The 23546-nt window shown below is 39.3% G+C and overlaps 1 long non-coding RNA gene across 1 annotated transcript; it reads right to left on the reverse strand.

The window, feature by feature from the left end:
* Positions 1–4950: 4950 nt before the first annotated feature.
* On the reverse strand, positions 4951–14568 carry LOC106831999 (uncharacterized). Its single transcript, XR_006522061.2, has 4 exons — positions 14209–14568; positions 7174–7370; positions 6181–6473; positions 4951–5191 (listed from the first exon to the last, which is right to left on the reverse strand). It is a non-coding gene; the product is annotated as an uncharacterized lncRNA (long non-coding RNA).
* Between the last annotated feature and the right edge of the window lie 8978 nt (positions 14569–23546).

Genomic DNA, 23546 nt, shown 5'->3' on the forward strand with positions numbered 1-23546 from the left:
AACTCTGAAGCCTCAATTGTAACTCACCTTTGACCTGAAATGAGCAAAAGAAACATTAAGCGTTCTTTTTATTTGACATTACAAGTACTGTACTGCCCCTTGGTTATTATCCAATCGTGTAATAGAGCCTTCAATGTTTGGTTTGCTTTCTTAATTTAAGGGATTCCAACACTGGACAACTTGACAGTTCTGAGCCTGGAGCTGCCCTGTTTAACCGTGGCCGGGTCCGGGCTCCAGCTCCCTCTCCTGTGGCAGGGAATCAGTGGTGCTATTTTATAGACTTTGAACTCTACGTGGGGCCTTATAGGATATTGATAGCAATAGTCTGATTCTGCCTGCCCCCCTCCTAGTCTGAGGAAGGAGCTCAACTGCATAATTTACAGTTGGCAGCCTCACAGCGAGGACCCAGCTGCCTTGAGTGAGCCACTTGTCTTTCCTCCTTCCAGGGCTCGCCAGTCTTGTCATCACTCTGCTGCATTCTCATTCTCCCTCCAGCAGCACTAGACTCTGGTGAGCAGGCCAGGAGTCTGATTTCCTGCCCAGTTCTAGAATTGCAGAATTTAAAGATTCGAAGCAACCGCAAAGACCGTCTAACCCCTTCCTCCTCAAAGTGTGGGCGTTGGACGAGCTGCGTCAACATAATCCGGGAACTTGTTAGAAATGCTGAATCCTGGGTCTCGTCCCAGACCTGGTAAATCAATATCTGCTTTTTCTCAAGCTCTCCAGGTGATTCATAAGCACGTTACAGTTTGAGAAGCACTCGCCTAATTTCACATGCTCCCTGATTTAAGAATTGTATTGAATTCTTGGCTATATAAAGAAATGACTTAGAGCTTTAAAAATTCTGGTTTAGTTTTTCTGAGGCATAGCCTGGGCATCAATCCCACATGTGATTTCCATGTTCATCTAGAATTGAGAACCATGGATGGCTCCAAAGCAGTGGTTCTCAAAGTCTGGTCCCTGGGCCAGCAACATCAGCATTACCTGTTAAAATGCAAATTCTCAGGCCATACCCGTGACACACAGTCAGCAAATCTAGGATTGGAGCCTAACAAATCTTCCAGGTGTTCTGATGAGAGTTCTAAAACTACAGGTTTAAAGAATAAGATGGCCCAACTCACTCCAGAAAATTGAGTCTAGACTTATACTATCCTGTGGTTGTTCTGATGTAAATTCATTTAAATTAAATACAATTAAAAACTTTGTTCCTTATTTGAACTAGCCACATTTTAAGTACTCGATAGCCACAGGTATCTAATGGCCACATAAGAGACACCACAGATATAGAACATTTCCATCATTGCAGAAAGTTCTACTGGATAGTGCTGACCTAGACTTTGGACTAGAGGGAGACATATTAATATTAATAATAATAATAGCAAGAACGATAATGGCAAAAATAACAATTTTCATATATTACGTGATTACTACATCCCCGGTATTGAGCTAAGACACCAAGTAATCTTTTTCCCTTACAGACTCCCAAATTATTATTTAATTATTGTGTGTGAGTCTATGAAGGATTTTAGTAGGAGGGGGAAGAAGGAAGAAGAGCAGAGAAAAGAGAAGCAAGAGGAAGAGTTGTTTTCTCCATCAATAAAGGATTTCATTTGAAGAATGGGGTTCACTTTAATGCAAGAGAATCATTGATGGGATACAAAGAAAATGTCAACGCATGAGGGAGATACAGCAGTAAGATATCATTTCTAGAGCTTGTCTATCTCCCAAACTAGAACATGCTATGTAGTACTAGAATCTAAGAGTGATTAAATTGTCCATTTGGAGTTCTGTTGGCTGGGTGTTTTTATAGCTTTGCATCCAAGATTGAATCTTTCCTCGATCTCCTGTAATAAATGTATCATTGGTTCTATTATCCCATAACTACAGAATAAGGTCGCCCTCCCTTTTTGCAGAATATTTTATTGTAAAACCCACCTGCATAATTTCTGGACATTAACTCCCCTCCACTTGTCCCTAGCTCCTTCTGCAGGCTCCCTTGTGACTGCCTTACCATGCCCTGTGACAAGTCCATTCCACCCTCCAATTCTTGCCACCACTCTCCCAGCTTCTGTACGCAGGCAGTCAGTGCATGCTCTCTGAGACCTGCTAGGGCTAAGGATGCAACTGTGAACATGGCAACTCTTTGTCTCCTGGAGCTTACACTCTACTAATGACCCTTCTGAGAGCAGAGTTCCCTGGGCACAGTTGGTCTTCTCTTTGGTCTCTTGGAAGGCACGTATACTGGTTTCCCTAATTTCTCACATCGCCTTTGAGACTCGGTTAGACTTTTACAAGCACTTTAATGAAGCTCTGAGAGTATGGGAAGTACCACACTGTGGACGCGACAACTATGAATGGAAATGGTGAACCACTTGGGTTTCTGCTGGGACACAACTTTATCAAACCCTTCGATGTTCACTACTAACCAGCTTTGAAGCACGGAAGCTTCCCCAGGGAACAAAAGGTTCGTTAAAAGGTCTCACCAAAGGGGCCCCTCCCATTATAAAGAGGGTTGGTCTGAGAGGCAAATTCCAGTCTCCACCTAGAAGACAGAAACTGCTTGAAAGCCCCCAAGGTGCAGTTTTCCCAACTTCCAAAAATTAAGGATTGGTCTTGATTCCACTAGCATTTTATCTTTTCCCTTCCACTTGCCAACCTTTCTTCTCCATTTCTTCCCCTCACGATGAGAAGTAAGAACACACAGAGGGAGTGTGTCCTGCAGTAAGCCAGCCTGGGGGCTCCAAGGGGAACTTTATTGCTTCTACTTGTGAATAGGAGTCAAGCCGCCCCACCCCACACACACGTTTTTATATGCATTTTATCTTCTGTTCAATGTACCCGTATCTGGGTGCTTAGTAACAGACTCACAGAAGTTTCAAGCTGAAAGGAATTTAGAGTTCACCTAGTCCAGTGGATTTTCAAATGTATTTTAATGACAAACATCTCTCCTCAAACAAAACCTTATGTGGAAGTTCAATATATGAAGCCCAATAAAACAATGCCAAGGAGAATCAATGGGACCCTCCCCTCTCACCCATGGGACAGGCTATTGAGCTCTCTTTGAAATCACATATCTGGCCCAGCCCCTCATTTTACGGAAGGAGAAGCTAAAGCCAGGAAAAGTTAGACCATTTTCAGAAGATATGTTTTTGATGAGCCTACAACCGAGACCCAGGCCCTTGGTTATCCATCCTGCTTTCATTTGATTACCCCACGATGCTTTTAACAAACTGGTTGTTCAAGTCCTCAATTAGAAGTGTGCATAAATGAATAGTTCCTTGGGGCATGAAACTGATCATACCGTTCTTTTGCTTAAAATCATCAATTGGCTTCTCATATAACTAAAAATAAAATCCAAAGTCCGTACCGTGGTCTCTAAGGTTGTCCATTTTCTGTCCCCTTCACTCCCTTTCTAACTTAATTCCTAATTCTCACCACTAAACTTTATTTTACTCCAGCCACTCTGGCCTCCCGGCTTTCCTCAAATGCATCACGGTTACTCCTGCCTCAGGATTCTGTACATGCTGTTCACCCTGCATGGAAATCTCTTCCTACAGATGTCACATGGCTTACTCCCTCACTTCCCCTAGAGCTCTGCTCAAATATCACTTTATCTGTGAAGCCATCCCTTTATCAATTGTGGCAGCCAGTTTCCAAAGATGCCCCCCCAGGGAACCAAATCTTCTGTTATTCTGCCCTTTTTATCTGAGGGGCACTGGGACTTGCTTTTGACCAACAAAACTTGGGAGAAGTGAGGCTTCATGACTTTTAAGGTGAGGTCATAAGAAACCTTGCCATTTTCATTTGGATTTCTTGTAATACTGGCTCTAGGGGGAGCTGGCCAACACTTGAGAAGGCTGACTATCTGAGCTCACTATGCTGTGAGGAAGCCCAGGATAGCCACATGGATATGTCATGTGGGGCAAAGTGACGCCCAGCCAGACTCTACCTGTTGGCCCAGTAATGTGAGTAAAGTAGCTCTCTTGAACACGCAGCCCATCCAATTCTTCAGATGACTCCAGTTCTGGTTGCCAAATGACTGTAACTTCATGAAGATCCCAGTCGAGAACTACCCAGCTGAGTCCAGTCAAGCTACAGAATCACGAGAAGTGAAACATGTTTTTCAGCCAATAGGTTTTATGGTGTTTCATTGTGCAGCAATAGATATCTGTAAGAGAAATCAGTATACACTGTATCCCTCCCTCGCCCCTACGTATACAGTGATGTTCCGTATCCTGCTTCCCCTGCTTTATTTTCTTCCATAGCTCCCTTATCACCATCTGGCTTACTGTGTACTTATTCATTTGTTATCATGGCCTTACCCCACTGGAATAAAAGCTCTGGGAAGGCAGGGCTTTGTCTTATTCACTATCATACCTTTTCTGCCTGGAACATGTCATAAGGCAGGTGCTCAATACATATATGTTGAATGAATGAATACATTTAATTCAATTTAATTTACTGATCTTGCTTTTTCTCAGTATAATAAGCCCACAACAAGAAAAGATTGAAATTACTTAAAATACTCTCATGACTATGGACTCCCCTCTGATGGACACAACATCCAAGTGGCCCTAATGCCTCAGTCTTCACCTTTTCATTGGAGCACACCTGCTAAAGGTCTTAATACATACTGACTCCAAGGGAAAGGTACTTGAAGGAAAAGGAGTGAGGGAAATTCCACGAGAAGAGCTCCAAACAAAATGCAGATGGTTATCAGAATCAAGTCGTACCCCATGAGGAGGGCACAGCACTCACTTCTCCCTCCACTCATTTCTGGAAGGACTTAACAATTCCCCTTCATTCCATAAACACTGGTGGAGGGCCTGCTCGCTCTCTCTCACTAGCATTGCAAGTACAGAGAGTAAAGGATATATTCCCTACTTTTGGTGCTGGGAAAATAAAGAGAGAGAGAAAATGAAGAGAATGAAGAAAAACACTCCAAACTTTGACATAAAATGTTTTAAGTGATTTAAAAGTTTGCAAACGGGAAGTTTCATTTGTGTTGAAATACTGCTCCAACTGTCTTTTCTCATCTCAACAACCTTGTGGAGAAACGAAGGGTACAAAGATGTTTCCGCTGCTAGCTTCATTTACTTTTTTTTCTGTGGGTACTTTGGAGAAAGGAAGAAGGAGCTGAATGTGTATCTTCAAGCAGAAGAGATCCCTCGAGGTCTTTTTAAAAACAGTTCTGTTGATATGGACCAAAAGGAGTATAATTTTACTGAGGTGACCCAGGAATACACCCATGAAAACCCATGAAGAGGTATAATGATGTCACCAGCATGCAAAATAACTGGATACTTCTTCAGCACTTTTATATTTGTGAATAATGTGTGTGTGATCCCAGCCTTTTACTAGTTAGGAATGACATGGCTTACCAATAATTCCAACTGCCTTTCATTTCCTGTTCTCCAGAACAGGATATGTCAGTAAGCAATAACTCAGGTGCAGCTGCCAAGAAATGCATCCCTTCTCCCCACCCCTCACCCACAGCCCCACCCGGGGAAGTTTTCCTACACCAATTATACCCGCTAGAAAGCAGCCAGTGATCACCGATGTTTTCCTTCTTCCTGGGACTAAGAAAGTTGAATGAAGAACAGAGTTTTGTATTTCTATCCCTCAGGTTCCTATGGTAATTAGTGGGCCCAATCACCCATGAAAGGGAAATATATACAGTCTGAAGTTTTTTCCCTCCATCCTGCAAGGGAAACAGGTGGTGGCTCACCCACACCATGCACAAGCTGCTCCGGCTGTGAGTTAACAATGCTCAACTCCTTGACAACTTGGATGGTCTGGATTAGTGCACCGTGTATGGAGGGGTCTGCCTGTGGGCTGGGCAGCCTTGCATTGGGCTCTGGAGTCTCCGAAGGAAATTTACACCACACAAGCCAACGCCCAGACAAGCTCTTAACAAGTGGTTACAAATGTAGGATAAACAGGATGACAGAGCCACATTCTAGCGATGTACCTGCCACCTTAACTGCTCTACCGTCTAAAGTTACATTTTCACGCAGGGGTGCATTAAAACCACCCATTGATTCATTTCCTTCCCTTGAGATGCTTATGACCCTTCCTCTACGGAAAGGGAGCGAGAATGAAACAGAGGGGCTGTCCGGAGACACAGCAGGGGAATTTTTATTGCTGAAAATAGGAAGATGATGCTGATTTTTATTTTACCTTTGTGTGGCCCTTGCTTCACCTCGTGCTGCCTTTCCTGTGTTTGAACAAGAAGGCTCTTTCTGGTGCTGCTGCCCCACCGGCCACGGCTTCTTGCTTGCTTTTAACCTTAATGGGTTAACTTCATAAAACGGCAGCTCTTTATTCCAGCCTGAGATTTCCCATCATACTTTAGGACCAGCGAACCGTCCCTTCTTTGATGGCACCTTTTGGCTCCACAATAGAAGCCAATTTGTTAGACTTCTTTACAGGTCAGGGGCTGCGTGAAGATGTGGAGGGCGCAGCAGTGGGCACTGGAAAATGAAGTTGTATTCGCTTGGCAAATTATACGTCTGCTGCACTTTATGGGCCCTGATTTCCTTCCCTCTCCTTTTCCCTCACTCTCTCTGCCCCCTCCCCATTTTCTCGCCTTTTCTTTAAACTGAGGAAGCGTGTATGTGAGATATCGTCACATATCCAGTTAATGTAGGTTAATAGATTGATTCCAGTGACACGGATCATAATGAACAGTAAATTGTTTTATCTCTTAAGTCTTATTTGGTCAGCCAGGAAAACATATGAGGTAATATGGCTCGGACTAAATGGACCGTATAATAGATCTCCTTCGAAAGAATAAGGACAGGGGTGACAGCGCCTCTTATGATTAATGAAAATAATAATGGTCCTGAAATTGAAATTTTTCTAATTTTTTTCCCTTCTCCTCTCTTGGCTGCCACCAAAAACTTCAGCCAGGAGATGATTTGTGTACAATAACTGGCTCTGACTTCTTCCTGGTCTAAGAATACACACTTAGAAGGTGGAGACAGAGGAGAAGGAAGTAAAGGAATAAATTGGTTTATAGAATTCTATGTGTGCGATGTGGAGAGAAAGGAAGGCGTTAATGCAAATTTCTTTTTCATAAAATTCTGATGTAGAGACTTTACACAGTGCATGAAAATTTGGGTAAATGTCTTTGGCATCAGATGTTTTATATAGATCAATCTTATTGTTTACCTGGATTCTGGTATATTCTGTCTTTAGATGTATTTTGAAATCACGTCATTTTCCCCTTTCCCCTTCCATTTTTCCACTGAGCAAAGGAGTTTTCTTTTCTTCCTTATCTCTACCTCAAGGCCTATATCTTCTCACTGGCTATCAGCAAAAAAAGCAAATGCATGTCTCAATTTTTCACAGAGCAGTACCTGGAAACTCTTTGGGAAGAAAAGGAAAAGAGGAGAATTTTGATTAATTGTTTAACAGTCACAAAGGCATCACCACTTTTGAAGGGAAAAATGGCAACAAGTTATGATGGCAGGTTCTGTCCCGGGGGCTTGCTCTGCTTGCAAATGATGGTGAATCATGAGATCATAGTGCAATTAGAGAAGGCTGGGTCCTTGGGATATGGTGAGAGGAAGAAATAAGGAGATCCAGCAAATGGGATAAGGGCCTTCAGCTTCCCCTAGAATAAGGACCATTACTTTCGAGCCATTTCTTCCACACTGCAGGCCACACATCATTTGGACAGCAGCCTGAGAAATGTGTTCAGTCTGCTCAGGGTAGAAGAGACATACATAACTGAGGTGACCCATCTTTCTCTCAGATTCTGTCCAAATTGATTTCTCAAGAGTTTGTCTTCTGCAGTCTTAAGTAATTCCTTCTAGACAATCTTCATGGCAATTATAATCTTTCGATCTGTTTTTTGTCAAAGAAAAATAGGCAGTTGTGGAATCAGGCAGACCAACAAATAATCCTTGATTGGAAATTATTGGGTAAGTTTTTCTTACCTCCATAGAACACAATTCAAAGAATATCATTAATCCAACTACACAATCATTTAGCCTCCCTCTGAAATCAAAATTCCTCCAAAGAACCCCCAAATTATTTCACTGAAATTTTTGTTTTCAACCAGTTATCATAGCAAGATGTAAAAACAAAGTCCCCATTCACTGCTAAATACAAACACTAATAAAAAATTAAAATTGTTGATATTGAAAAGGAAAAGTTTTTAATATAATGATAATTTTTAAGAACAAATTACAAAATAATATGTATGACATGATTCTGTTTCGTGTTTACAAGTTTATGCATAATTTTATCTAAATTATATATATATGCTTATGTTTGTTATGCTATGAAGTGAATAACCAAATGTTTAACTTTTGTCGTTTTCTAAGAGATGAAATATTTAGAAGTTAAAATAAGGAAAAGACTATAGAATTTTTTGGCAATTTTTAACATGTCTGAATAAGCAATCTTTACTTTGGAAATAAAATAGAACAGTATCTACATCTTGTCTCACATTGCTCTAGAAAAGTGAACAATAAATCAAAAAGAACCATTTGAATAGTGTTTGAAAAATCCTTACTTTTTCATGCCCATTTGATAAATTTCCCTTTCCAGGGCATTTCTTGATATTCAAAGATTGCCAAGTAATAATAAGTGTTTCTTTAAAATGATAATAAGAGCACATTGTGGTTACAAAATATATTTGTTCTAAACTCAAGAAAAGGGATGATCCATCAAACATTCTATTGTGCATATCTACTATTGTGTGTCATCTTTTTATTTTGTCTTTACAAATATTTGAGAGTTTTATTCTTAACCTCTCTTTTTACCAAAAAGGGTTTTTTTTCAATTTTATTATTATGTAGACAAAATCCATACTACCTGAATTTGAAAAAACCCAAATTGTATTTAGAATACTACATACACTTAGGAAATGACTGATACTTAAATGACCGCTAAAGATGCATACATAAATGTTTATCGATTTTTGGAAATTAGAACTCACTTATATTGGTCTGAAATGCTCAGTGTTCAGCCTCCTTAAAACTATAATGAGAGCTACCCCCTTTGAGAAATAACGTTGAATCCTAGGAATTGGGAAGAAGTCTTAAATTAAAAGGTTTGCAATCTTAAAACTGAGATTAAATATCATAAATATTCCTAATCTCAAGTAGACCTGATAGAATGTTTTATAATTCATGATGCTTCATGACGTTGAACAGTGTGGAACACACCTCAGCCCAGAAGTCATTATACGACACAGCAGAAAATGTCATTGTGTGTCCAAAATCAAAGTAGGCTGTTTGAGAGGCAGACTCTATCCATTTTAGTTCATGCTACTTTTACGTTGTATAAATGGAGCTTGCAAACAAACTTGTACATTGTTTATTCAATTGAGATGTCTACATCTTTCATTTTTTGTTATCAAATCAAACTGCTCATATTAGTTTTTAATTAAGCTTACATATGTTAATGTGTACAAATCTTTCTAACCTAGGTTTTCAGTAATTTATTTGGTGAATTTCAGGAAATCCAGAGGATTGATTTTTGAGGGAGTGATGAGGCAGAAGTAATAGATACCTTGATCTTCCTAAATTTGAACAGAGACCTTAAGGAGTTCAACTTCTGCTGTGTTCCTGCTTTCAAAGTTGAAACCAGTTAATGACCATTCTCTTTTATTTTGGCATCCCTCACATAGTAGAACAATATTTATTTTTAATCACCCAAAATATACAGGAAAAACAGGAATGAGTTTGTATCAAAGATGTTCAGTGCAGCATTATTTATGATGATATATATTTCTAAAGCATCCAGACATCCAGGTGATTTGATTAACTAAACTTCATTACATCTATGAGATAATATTATCTATTTATCTATCTTTCTATCTATGATATTTAATGAGAAAGGGAATGAAATAAATAAATAAAAGCATTCATACACTGTAATTCCAATTTTGTAAAAAAACATCCAACAACCAAACACACAGAATAAGTAGGGAAGGAGTGATTATTCCCCAGTTGTCAAGCATAAGAATTTTTTTTTTAAGTACGTTGCTGCATCCTACAAAATTTTGACATGTACATATTACTTTTACAATTAAAAAATAGTAATGAGTCATTGTTACTATGTGCTAGGCACTGTTTTAAATACTTTACATAAACTAACTAATTTAATCCTCATAACCACCCTTTGAGATAAGCACTACTTTTACTCCATTCTATAAATGATGCAATTGATATTCACAGAGGTTAAGCAATTTGCTCAAATCATGCAGTTGGTACCCAATGATGCCAAGATTTGAACCCAGGCTGCGTGACTCCAGACCCATGCTTTTAGTACACATTCTAAAGAAAACCAGTTGTCCAAACAGCATATTTGTGATTACATAGTTACTTAAACTAAACCTTATTACCCAAGAGGATAACATTAGCTCAGGCAAACCCAAGTATATAATATCTAAATCTGAATAAAAACAAGCACGTGAACATATTTCTGATGTCAAGGTTCAGAGTTGTTTAATTTTATATAATTCAATTTTCTGTATTCTAATTGTAGACTCTGCTAACAATTTTATCATAGACAATTTTGACCTTCCACTTTCATGCTCAAAGAAAGCATGATATTAAAGACTGGGCTCTTGTAGCTATGTCTGTGTGTTGCCAGATAAAGGGGTGGTCTTCTGGAATAGGTCAACATGGATAGACTAAATATGCCAAAAGCCCAAAAGAAACAATTTCTTAGCTCATGTTCTCAAATTGATTACAAAATTGTTGAATCTGCACTTCACTTTGAAATGTGTATGGTCACGAAAAAAAAATTACCTGCATTACATATGTTTGTTCTTATGAAAACAGCTTCGTTCAAAGAACAAAGTTCTAGCCATATAGGAAAGTAATTCCATGAGCCTATTGGCCCCGGTTTCTCTTGGCAGAGTCTCATAGTTCTGTAAAACGCTAAATTAAAATATGCTGAAGAGACATTCTCCAGGGTTCTAAGCAAATAGAACAGGGAATGGTTGCAAATCCTGCTCTCACCTGCTACGTGCCTCAAGACTATGCTCTTACTTGCTTGTCTTCCTCACCAGTGCCTCTCATCACCTGTCTCTGTGGACCTTTGATCCTCAAATGGCCTTGAAGAGCTCCTGAGCCCTACGTGCTTAGGCTAATTCTCAGGGCTTGCACTTTGTCCCAGCCTTGTTTCCTGGTCTACCTGCCCAGAAGATGGGAAGACAAGCACCTCAGCCTGTTCTTCTGTCTTCCATTCCTTACAGTCACTTCATTTCACCCTGGGCTATTTTGTTCTGACTTCTGCCCTCCCAGTCTCATTTCTTCTCTAGCTTCTTCCAGATCATGCCCATTTATGCCTCTGTCCCATTTTCCTTCCTCTTGGGGAGAAAAAAGTAAATATTAAAAAAAATAAACTAACGATGCCCGGCACCACTAGTTTAATTAGTGTTCTTAGCATAAATGCAGTTCTCCTCTGAATCAGTGAAAAAAAAGACATGAATCTTAAAATTAAGCTGATCATCATGCAAACTAGTGTCAGTAAGCATTGAAGCTCATAAATGTACTGAAAGAGCCCTTCAAAATCTCCACAGAACTTTTCTCCTCCTGTAATTCTGATGCGGGGTCGGTGAGCCGAGGAGTCAAAAGAAAGATTTCTTAGACTCTTAAGATCTGGCAGTAGTGCTCTTTTATTTAGAGAATAGAATAGCATGAGGACAGGACCCATGGGCAGTCAGAGCTTCTGCTGCCCCCACTGGCATGGGGACAGGGCCCATGGGCAGGCAGAGCTGCTGCTGCTGCCCCGAGTTGAGGGTTAGGGCTAATTTTATAAGGCATGGGTATGTGAGTTATCTCTTTACAAGACAAAGGAAAGAACATGAAAAAAAATTAAAATGGTATCAGTGCAGGTGGGGTCTGGTCATTGGGTGATCCCATGACTTTTAGACAAGAATCAAATTGGATTAAGTAAAGGTTAGAAAGGTTAGAAGCCACCACCCTAAATCAGTTACATGAGATTGCCAGACAGCAACCAACTTAAGTTCTTGCCTTCCCCATTAAGAGTTTCTAGGGACAAGGTCATCTCTCTTCTTCTTCCTGGTACAGAGAGGGAGGCACCTTTTACAGATAGAGATTTACCTTACAAATGTAAATGTGTCCCAACAAGGGCAAGTTTCATTCCCCAGAGCCTCCTTCCCTGTCCCAGTTTATCGAAAGCAATCGGCCCCAAACAATCCCGATGCCAAAGAGACACATCCTGGGGTGGCCAATTTCAGGTCCCTACAAGGTCATCCCCCCTTCCTTCACAAATGCAAATGTCTCTCAAAAGGGCAAGCAAATTCCAGTCCTTGGAGCCTGCTTCTCATCTGCAGTTTTCCTCATCAATTCTACTTATTTTCTTTAAATACCAAATGCCCACATAACTACATAAATTCTTCTTATTACACGTTTTATCAAGGTTCCAACAAAATTGTTCGGAATTTCGACCATTTTATAGGTTTTGTTTTGAGTGAGCCTGGAAGTCTAAGCAACATTTAAGCATTTCTCTATGCAATTCTCTGTTCTAGATTTGAAAGACACAGATAAACTCTCTGAGTCCTTCCTAAATCTTCGTTAATAAACTCACGGCCTCGTAGACTCCCTCATTCTGGTTCTTGTAGAGAATGTATGTCTTTACATATTTGCAGATTCATCTGTGAAACTTGAGATTAGCCTTTGGGAGCTTTGTGTTAATTAAAAAAGAGAAATCAATGGGCCTGTGAATCTACCTTTTCCTGGGGTTGATTAAAATCCAAGAAGAAATTAAGACCAAGTTAAACAGAAAAACCATATAGGTGGGAGAAATATTTACTGTGTACACACAACTCTCTCGCAAGCACATACAAAATATGTTATTTTATTTTTTTATTGAAGAAAAAAGATATTAAAAAATCCAGTGACTGATTTTGCTTCTTGAACCAAATCAAATATTTTCTTGTCAGAGCGCTCATAACTGCAGCCTGCAGAGGTCATGGCCTTAACTTTCTCCTTCAGATGGTCTGTGAGTGGAATGTCCTTACGATTAAGGCTCCTTTTGTTTTCCTTGGGAGGGTTTTGCTTACACTGGCAAGCGCCTGAGACGCACCAAGGTTCTCGAGACTCTGTTTATTAGATTTTTATCTTCTTATCAGAGTCTTCCTTCTTAAATCATGTCAGCATTTTACCACTCTTCTGGGATTCCTGGTGTTTTATTGTCTATGAACTGCTTGGGGGGTGGTCAAGGAGGGAGCTAGCCTAACAAATATAACATTTATATAATAGTAGGAATGGGGAGGATGCTATGTTCTCTTATTATTCCCACACTCAGGGATGCTTCCTTTCTGCCTGCCTGAGGGCCCCCGGGAAACCCATCGTTTGCTCTGCCCATGCTTATTTGTCAACGAAGTGACATGGCTTCTCTGTGGATGGCCTGCTTTTCAGTCATTTTGAGTGGCCCTTTAAACCCACGTGTACTTGCTTAGGCCATTTTTAATCATCCAGAGAGACCGTTGCGTGAGTGGGTGATCGCTTTGAACCTAAGAATGTTATTGGGTTTTAGTCACAGAGAGAGTCTGGATGTCAAAAGTCCATTCCCTCTCCTGTTCTAGCCCTTTCTTACCACATTGGTCTGAAACTTTAAACCAACCTCATGCTAAACTGTCCGAACTTTGTAGCCTAAATAGCAAGCGTTGTCCAGCTTTCGATAAGGGTGGGGTTTTATGGGACAGTGGAGGGAGGTGGCGGGAAACCAGGAAATGCAGAGGAAGGCTCAGTGCTGGGAAAGTGAATCACCTCCTTTCCCTTTCATTGCGCCCCACATGACTCATACGAGTAGCATTTTTTTTAATCATAAGCTGATCTTTCTCAGTTACACACATTTTTTAAAACATAAGTTTTAACCAGTAAGTTTAACTAGAAAAAAAATCTTATCAGAGAACAGATCCATATCTTTCCATTGAGGCCATAAAGCTTGTTGCTGTGTTGTTGCATACTGCTTTCAGAATTCGTTAAAAACTGTAATCCTAATAGAATAAAACACGAACTCCTAAACAGGTTCCAGGACAGGAGATTCCACTGATATGCAAATCCTCTTGGATATGAATTGGTTTTTATTTATTTCCCATACGCTCATACACGGGAAGAATTTGATCTACGCCGGGGGAAATACAGTCATCAAAGAGCATTAATGTGTTTTCTAATGTTCATCCACCCCTTCAAAAAATATTTATTGAGTGCTTACCTGCGTGAGGCGTTGTTTATCTTGGAATCCCCAGTCCACGGGGATATTGGAAGTACTGCCGGGTGTACACACTTTCATCATTCTGTGCTGTGCCTGAGAACATAAAATTCTCTTTCCGTTGGTGAGTGGCTGTCTCACTCTGACTCCTTGCTAGGACCTCAGGGTATGTGCAGCATTCCACAGCAAGGAAACTGTGAATTCCATGGAGAATCAAGTAGGTTTTTTTCTCTTCCTCTAATGAATCTTCAACGACTATTTTTTTTTCTTCAAGAGCATTCTCCCAACTTATTAAAGCAATAAGTTCCTGTGGAAAAGTGCTTAACATAACAGTTTTGTGGCCAGATTTCCCTTCCAAATGATAACATCGCAGCGAAGGAGGAGCACAAGGTTTGGAAATTTGGGACTGAATACTACCAACATGTTTTTTAAGATAAAAATGAATAATTATGAAAGAGGTTTGAAATTTTGTCGTGAAGACACACGTCCATTTTTCAACTGTTTCTATTTAATTGGATTTTTTTCTCAAATTCTCTTCTCACTCAAGTGCCGATTTGAGCACTCAGTCTCTTGACTAACCCACATACTCAGACTTCATTTGCAAGATTTTCTGTGACTTGAGTATTCTAACTATTTAGGATTTTCCTTACTTCTTCAGCATCATCATAGTTTTCACCTTTGTAATTAATTTACCCTTTACAAAAAATATATAGTTATGAATAAAATCCTGATCTTTAATGGAACATGACACATAATTGTTAATACTGTATTGTATTAAAACACGCAGTAGGACTATCAGTATCCGTGAAACTTAAGCTTCCAGGCTTTCTGAAACTAGTGAAATTAAATCAGTTATCTCCTTGTTGGTGCCATTATAATAATCTTTCAGAGATACTATGGTTGACCCCAGGTCATTCATTCATTCATCATTCATTCATTCATCATTCATTCAGCCAAGATTTATTTATCAGCCTTTATCTTCCAGTCCTAGTGTTAGGTATTAGGGGGAGGAAAAATCAGACATAATGATTGTTTTTAATATGAGCTCCTACTTGAGTTCCTTTGAGTTTCACTGAAATGTAAACAAATATTTATAATATAGTAGGTAAGTGTTATTTGGTGTCACAAGGAGAGAGTCACTGATGGCCTGGAGAAGACCCAACCAAGTTCTGAGTCAGGTCCCTAAGGAAGAGTAGGAATTTGGGGGAGGGATTTATATTGCAGGCAGAGAAGTATTAGGCAAGGGCAAAGGGAAGAGAATAAGCACGAATCAGCCTGGGAAAGCCACACGGACGAGAGTGATGGGAAGTGATAATCAAAGTTAAAATAGCATTTGCTTATGAAGGGCTCCTGTGCATATTGAGGAGTTTGGTGATGTTTGCCCCACTCCCTGCCCCCTATTTAAAGTAAAGAAAGTTAATTTTCTGATAGTATGTGGTCAATCAGCCTTATTAGTCCTAACCTAAGAAGTATTAGCCTTACTAACTGCAAACTTTTCATTACATTTTGTGAGTTCACCAGGAGACATTATTGTATTCATTTTATCTATGACTATTTTGTCAAACCATTGCTTTTCATCCATCTTATAACAATAAAACAACAGGTACTCCAGATCCACAACGACGTCCAGGCAATCACGTACACCTTACTCCTCTGACACACATGTTCCAGCAAAGTTTTCAAATATTCACTTCTTGGAACCCTAATTTACTCTGCACACGTGGAAAAACATAAAGGAAAACAAAGGAGACATGGTCAACAGATCACATATGTCTAATTTCCTACTTAAGAGCCACTGGCAGAGACGAGATGTACCAGTGGCGGGAAATAACTAAGTAGGATCGGAGATGTATTTATGTGTGAAGTCTTTAAAGCTAATTCTACAGCTATATAAGAATACCTATTTGTTCCTGGAAATATAACCCACGTCCTCCAAACTGTGTGGTGTGTTGAAGGTATCCAACCTATGGCAAAGTCCTTGTCCCAGTTAAGAAACAGATTGCCATTAAATTGCTGTATGTGTGTATGTGTGTGTGATCTACAATGCATAGTTTTTTGTTCTTATTTTACATATACAAAGTGTCATTTTCCTGTAAAACTACAGGTGATCCATACTCAATTATCATTTATTTTAGAGATTAAAAATAAAATGGAATATTTTACATGATATGAAAGTAAACTTGTAGACAGAAGCAACTTAAGACTCAGAAAACAATGCAGAATGCTGTGCACTAAGGAGATGGGGACTCTGGAAGAGAAACACCTCAGGGCACAAACATCCAGATTTCAAAATATCAGATAGATTTCACTCACGCCTGAAAGTCACAGAAAAGCTTTGGTGACATGAAGTTTTTCACATGTGCTATGAATGCAGCTATCTAAGCAAAGTGTTATGATTCTAAGTGAGATTAAGAGAAATAAAAAACGTGTAGATAACTAGAAATACAACTATTTAAAGATTATAGAACAAAAAGTCAGCTATGACAAACTGACCTTCTAGATACTAAATTCAAGGGAAACTTGTTTATTTCATAGCTCAAGGCAAACAAGCCAGAAATTTCCTAAGCTACAGGTTAATGATTTTTCTTTACCAATGAGCATGCGCACACGGTCAACTGTACTTTTGTAACTTTTCTGCCAAAATCTTCAAACAGCCATATCTTTCAGTTTTTACTGAACAGATAATTATGCAAACTTGGGTAAGTGACCCTTCTCGATAATAGAATTTATTTGGAGAAAAGACCATATGGAAAGGCTAATGTTGTATCTAGTATTACATTAGACCTGCTGCAGTCAAACTCTACATTTAAAATAGTTTCCAAAGGATCACCCACTTTAGCTTCAGGTAAAATAACTAATGTGTCATATCTCATGGCTTGTTTTGTTTTTTTTCTTTCTCCCCCATTTCTGCCTCTTTCCCAGTAATCCCACATCTCCCCCACCCACTCCTTCACACACACACACACCCCACTCCACACACATATACACAAACACAAACTGACACACACACAGCACTACTTTATACATACACACTGACCTTCTGGATCTATTTTTAACTATTTTCTCTGCTCCTGCAGGATTATGGCAATGGCTATCAGTAGTGTTTGGAACTGGAAGTGTGTGGAGAAGGAAATCATAACACAGAGAGAAAAGTTGAAGGACAAAATTATTGACAACATGCGTCCCTCTAACTCTGCTTCTTTCCTCCCATGCTTGATGATTTCAGGTAGCCAAGCAAAGGTGGGTCTCGCTTAAGACCATATCCACAGAGAGATTCATGCCAAGGACTCTCTCCCTCAGCCTTGAAACTGAAGCAAAGGCAACATGATGCTGAAAGGAGAGGACGCCTGACCATCTGTAGAAACTGGTTTAATTGCAGCTTCTCTACAAAACGGCACATTGGAACTTCCTAATAAGTGGTTTTTTTGTTGTTGTTTTTTAATTCTAGATGTAGAAAATATAGCTTGGAAACTAAAGAAGACAAATAACTAGTATACGTGTAAACTGACACTGCTCTTTTTATAAAACATATTGACAATCTGTATCAGAAGCTTTTAAAATATGATGCCCACTGATCCAGTAACTCAAGGTTTTAGAATACAGACCAAGAAAGTTATCTGAAGCAAAGAAATGAAGTTTTATGCCTGATGCCCCATAGGGATCAATATTGTGTTATTGATAGTGGCAAAAACTTGGATATGAGAAAATATCCAACAGGGAAGTGGTTAGTAAATTAGAAAGTATCCTCATAGTAAAGTGATAAATTAAATTTCTATTCATGAATTCTTTGTAGTAACAAGGAAAATATACATGATAAATTGCTAAGTGCTAAGGGACAAAGCAGAATTCAAAATCCTGTATATAGGATGATCTCAATGATGAAACAAGGAATAAATAAACAAATAAATACTTAAAAGACTGATATTAAAATACCAGTAGAAGTCATCTGTAGATAGCATGATGTGATAATATTTTCTTTGATACTTTTAAGTATTTTCCATTTTTTCACAACAAAAATGCGATTTTATAATAAAAATTTAAACTTCATTTCAAAAATATAATGGCTTTGATTAGCTGTATTTAATTAGCTTTATCAGTTTCTATTTTCCCAGTGGTTTTATCACTTAAACTACATTATGAGTGGGGTGGAATTCTTAGAGACAATGCAGGTTCTCTTGATACATTAAAAAACATATTTCCTTAAAAAGTCTAGATGGTAAGAGAAAGTAGATCAAGTATTATCTAAAGCTTGTGAATAGTGAGGCTAATACCAATATCTCATAGCTGGCATCCAATTACTAGAACATGTGAGATGTTTGTATTATTGTTTACAAATTACAGACAATCTGGAATATTACCGAAGTTACCAAAAACAACTCCGATAGTAGAAACTTAAAGTATACTATTACTCAGTTTATTTTTATAGCAAATCTGAAATATGGCTGATGGGAATGGATTAATCTCCTACTTATAAATCACTACAATTAAAAGAAATTTATATTTCAGTGATGGAGGAGACAAATATTTATTAAGTGTCTGTTGTTCCAGAACAAATTAGAGCTGCTTTAAATTCCGAGGCTGCAGCCCAGCGATAAAGAGCTCAGCCTCTGGAGTGATACAAATGGGTTTAATTCTCAACTCTGGCACTCACTGTGTGACCTTGGGAGATTCACATAACCAAACATCACATTCCTTATCTACAAAATGGGCATCATAATGGCAGCCATTTCGTTTGAGCCAGATAGACACTGAGGAAGCCATTTGTGCAAAGCTTCCCCAGAAACAGTGTGGCCCATTCCTGGACCTGTGAATCATCCAGTGAGAATGGAGGTTAGGGTACAAATGGGAACAGAAGAGACAAGTAGGTGAGGTTAAGCAGGCCAGATGCCAGAGGGCACTAGATTTAATGCCTACAGGTTTTGACTTTATCGAGGGCAATAGGGAACCACTGACTGGATGGAGCGAAAAGGGATATGCTCTTTAAACACTTCCAGAATTACAGGATAGGGACTTAAAAACTGCTCTGCCTAAATGGCCAGTAACTCGTGTATCTTGTTCTCGGTCATATTTGTGTAGAATGGCATCGCTTATAAAAGGTACAAAATGTCTTTAAGCTAGCCTTCTCTCACCTCCTGGGTGTTGGCCATGAGGGAGAAGCATCCTGTCCCTGGCTTAAGGTTTTCCTTAAGAAGTGAGGCTATGTGGCAAAACTATCTAGTCCTTTCCCTCACTCACTCCACCCTAGGGATGAAGTGGACTCACCTGATGGATGACTTTGGAGGGATGAACTGAGCCCACCCTGGCCCAGCTGCTTCCCTGCCTGTCTGCGGGGTTGTAGTCTCTCTTGATCTACAAGTTGGCTTAGCAGAGAATGCCTCACCCCGCGATGGAGAGCTCCCTGGTTTCCAGTGCTGTCTGACACAGGACAGTAAACTGAATTCAATAGCGTACTGTGGGAAAAACCACTTGGCTCCCAGACCTAAAGCAATACTCTCCAACCCAACCTGAATAAACATATTTTGATCTCAAGGTACATGACTCTTATCTTTCCCGGCTAGCTCAGAATTAGCCCTCTACAAACCTCAACAATAATTCTAGGAGGAAACTGTATCAGCACTTCAGTTTTTAAGGTACTCAGCACAGAATGAATATGTTTAGCCAGTAGAGTAGAACAGCTTTATAATACCAGTAATGGAGAACCTAACAGCTGCCTCATATGTTAGACGTATTACCGGATGGTCATGTAATTATATTACAAGGGACAAGATAGGATTCATTTTCCATCTAAATCCATGTAATGACGAGCTGCGCTAGCATACGGTTCTTCTGAATATGGGAAAATTTTACTGGGCAGACCTATCTTGTTCTTGCATGCCATTAAAATTCTGTCAGTTGGTAACAACACGATTGCTAAAAGCCCTTCATGTCATCAGACATTATGGTAGCGTCAGCCAAGGAATGTCACCATTTTGGCCATAATGGCTGCAGTGTGTTTGCTACTGTAGAAAGATATGCTGAGGCTTATGGAATTTTCACTAACATAATTATATGGTTATAATTATAATTATATGAATTAATACCCTGTGGATGAACAAAAGATCAAGTTACTTTGCCAAATTCATAATCAACAATGAAAACGTTACCACCATTTTGAGACTGTTAACCAAAGTTAACCAGCAAAGCATGACATTAGTTCTTAATATTTGTTCAACCCTATGGCATTTCACCCATATAGAACGATGACGTCCATTTTATAAAGTTACATTGCAATCATCATAATAAGGAATTTGGGGATCATTTAGAGAATTGGAAATCACTGAAGGGAGTTTGTTCTGCAGAATTAGTTTAGCAGCATAGTAGGAAGAAATGGACTGAACAAATGGCTTCTAAAACAGGATACTGATACCAAATTTCTAAACTATTTGAAGCTGTCACATTGAATTTTTCTGCTAAATAGCAAACAACTAAACCAACCACTAAGGTTTCAATGATTAAGGAATGTACACTTTCTAATTCCCTGAGCTTACATGGCAGATTCTGTCTCTTTTCACATTAATGGGTTTTATATTTCTATGTGACATCATGAAGCACATTAAATTGTCATTATGCTCCTGGCTTCAATCCACCAAAACTGGGGAGAAAAAAATGTATGCTTTTTCTGCCCATCTTGCTTAGGGATTTCTTAAAAAGTCAATTGCTCCTCTATCGAGAGTAACAATAATACATGTATACATACTTTAAACCCATACATGCACAAGAAAAGACATATTTTTAAAGGAGCAGCCGGAAAAGTTATCTTTTTCCCATCCTCTATCAATTCTTTAATTTTGCCATTACAAGGCTAAAATACTTCATAGTAAAAACAGCTGCAAAAAATGAGGACACCTACAAAAGCATAACACTGTGTTTCAGTAATTCATCAAGGGTATGATTAATTCAGCAGGGAAACTACCAAAAGAAGATGAGCAACGATTATTCTTTTGTTGCGAATACAAATGGTTGTCTATCATCCTTATTAATTATTGTTATTATATTATAATAAGAATACCTGATGGGGACTGGATTGTTAGACAGTGAGCTGTACCCTTTTTCCTCAGTCAAATACACTGGCTTTCTTTCTCCCATAGATAACATACATAAAGGTTATTTCTACAAAATGCATTTGGTATGCCTCTTTTGTGCTAAATGAATTTGCTTGAAAGCAGAAAAATTTTCATCATTACACATACAGTCCACATGTTTTGGACAGAGCTATTGTACCCTTTACGTTTCCCCCAAATTATGGTCACTCTTACCTGTGATTTTGTACGTTCTGTTCCCTCACTCTAAAACACTCTTCCCTCTGTCCTCTATCTGATCTCTTTTGGACTAGTTAACTCCCTTCTTACCTTCAGATATTAGTTTAGATATCACTTTCCCTCCTTTCAACAAACTGCAATAATTTGCCCACATACTTAGTCTCATAGCATCACTGTTGTGGAAATTATGTAGCCATTGTAGTTTTTTGTTGCTGTTGTTGGTATGCATATTGAATCATTAGCCTCCTTGGAAGGAGAAAAACTTCATGGTTGTCTTAGCATGTATATCAGATCCTCGCAGGCTCACTTGTGCCCCAGGCCTTTGGCTATTCATTCGCATCTCAGCTAATGCTAGAAAGCCCAGTTCTGCAAGGTCTCCACCCAGTGTCGTAGATACACAGCCCTACAGCACCTCACTTCTTACTCATCTTTCCCCAAGGCTTGATGACTCAAGTCAAAAATGCAGGGGAATTAGTGGTCTGTATGGCAAACCTTTGACCAATAGAAGATCAGAGCCAGTAGATAAAGTCTTCTTCCTTCCTCCTCCAGGATGCTCTGTCCTGAGGCTCAGCCATTTAAATGATGTCTTGGAAAGCAGTGATGTGAGCGCTATTATACTGTGGTAGCTGGCTCCATAACAAACTTCATAGGAACTATTCCTTTTTCCCTTTCTTACTCTCCTTTTCCCTCCATTTTGCTTTCCTGGGACTGTACTCCCTACCAAACAAGTAGCACGTAGGCTGTTTTCTAAGGCTCTGTCTCCTGGAGAACTCAGGCTAAGACAGACAGTAACGAGCACATGGTAGTTGTTTAATAAATTGTTATTAGTTGAATGAATAAGAACTTTTAGAATTAAAATGTTAAAGACACACCCCCTCAAATATTTTCTGCCAGTTCAAAATCTGGTATACACAGGGGAAAAGTAATTCAGATTTAGAGTGAACTAACATCCAATCTACAATCGTTAGAACTAAATTTCAAACAGGAGGACTATATAGCTACAGATGTTTTATCCATTGGTAATTTCCAAAGAAAAAATAGTTATTAACTCTGAACTTGCTCTAATATTTTCCCAAAAGGCTTGAAGTGCTATTTAGCATAACACTTGGCTATCACTCGTAGGATAGAGAGCAGTTTAATGGCAAGAGAAGAGGCTGGGAGACAAACAACCATGTTTTAGTCACATGTCAACTCACTATCAGCATGAACTTAGTTAAGCCAACTAAATATTTTGAAATGTGGTGTCCTCACCTATAAAGTGAGATACCCAACTATACCGTGTACTTACAAACTAGATCCACTACCAAAGTCCCAAGTCTAGAATGAGAAGGGGAGAAAGAGAATAAGAAGGACCATGACTGAGCTGTAAATTGAAGAAGTCAGATGAAAGAACAGTCACAGAGCAGTACGAATGTGCTGTGTCAATTTGTAGATCTTTGCCTGGAAACATCAGATAGGAGGATGACAGCCGTTCCTTTCGGAGTCAAGATTCCACAATTCATTGACTAATTCAAAAATGTACTATTGCAGGCCATAGGAGGAACAAGCTGGATAGAAGACTAAAGAGGGAGATGTCCAGGAGAAAAAAATGAACTGGCAGTTTATCTGTTGATTTGGGGGAAAGGAGGCACTTTTTGCTGCCAACATAGGAGCCATTTCTCTCTTTGTCTATGCTACTAGGTTTTATTTGGGCTGCAATCTGCCCAACTCCAAGGATGAATGGCCTAAACCAACCATGGAGTCCCATTCTCAACTGCCAACAATTCATCTAATACAGACGTGTGAGCAGTTCTGGCTTATGAGATATAAGTGCAAGGCTTCAGGGAGATTCTAAGAATTTGTTCCCTGGTAAAAGAAAGCAACCAAAGGTAAAGGACATTTGGGCTCCCGTCATCTTCCTTCCTGCTCCTGCCTGTGTGGTAAAGGACATGCTTCTTGAAGCTGCAGCAGTGGTCTTGGGACCATGGAAGAGATACGGCCAACACTCTGAGGATGACAGAGGAGAAAGACAGAGAGAGCCAGGTCTAAACTACCTCTACTAGA

This window comes from Equus asinus, chromosome 2 (genome assembly GCF_041296235.1).
Source record: "Equus asinus isolate D_3611 breed Donkey chromosome 2, EquAss-T2T_v2, whole genome shotgun sequence".
Classification (NCBI taxonomy): Eukaryota; Metazoa; Chordata; class Mammalia; order Perissodactyla; family Equidae; genus Equus; species Equus asinus.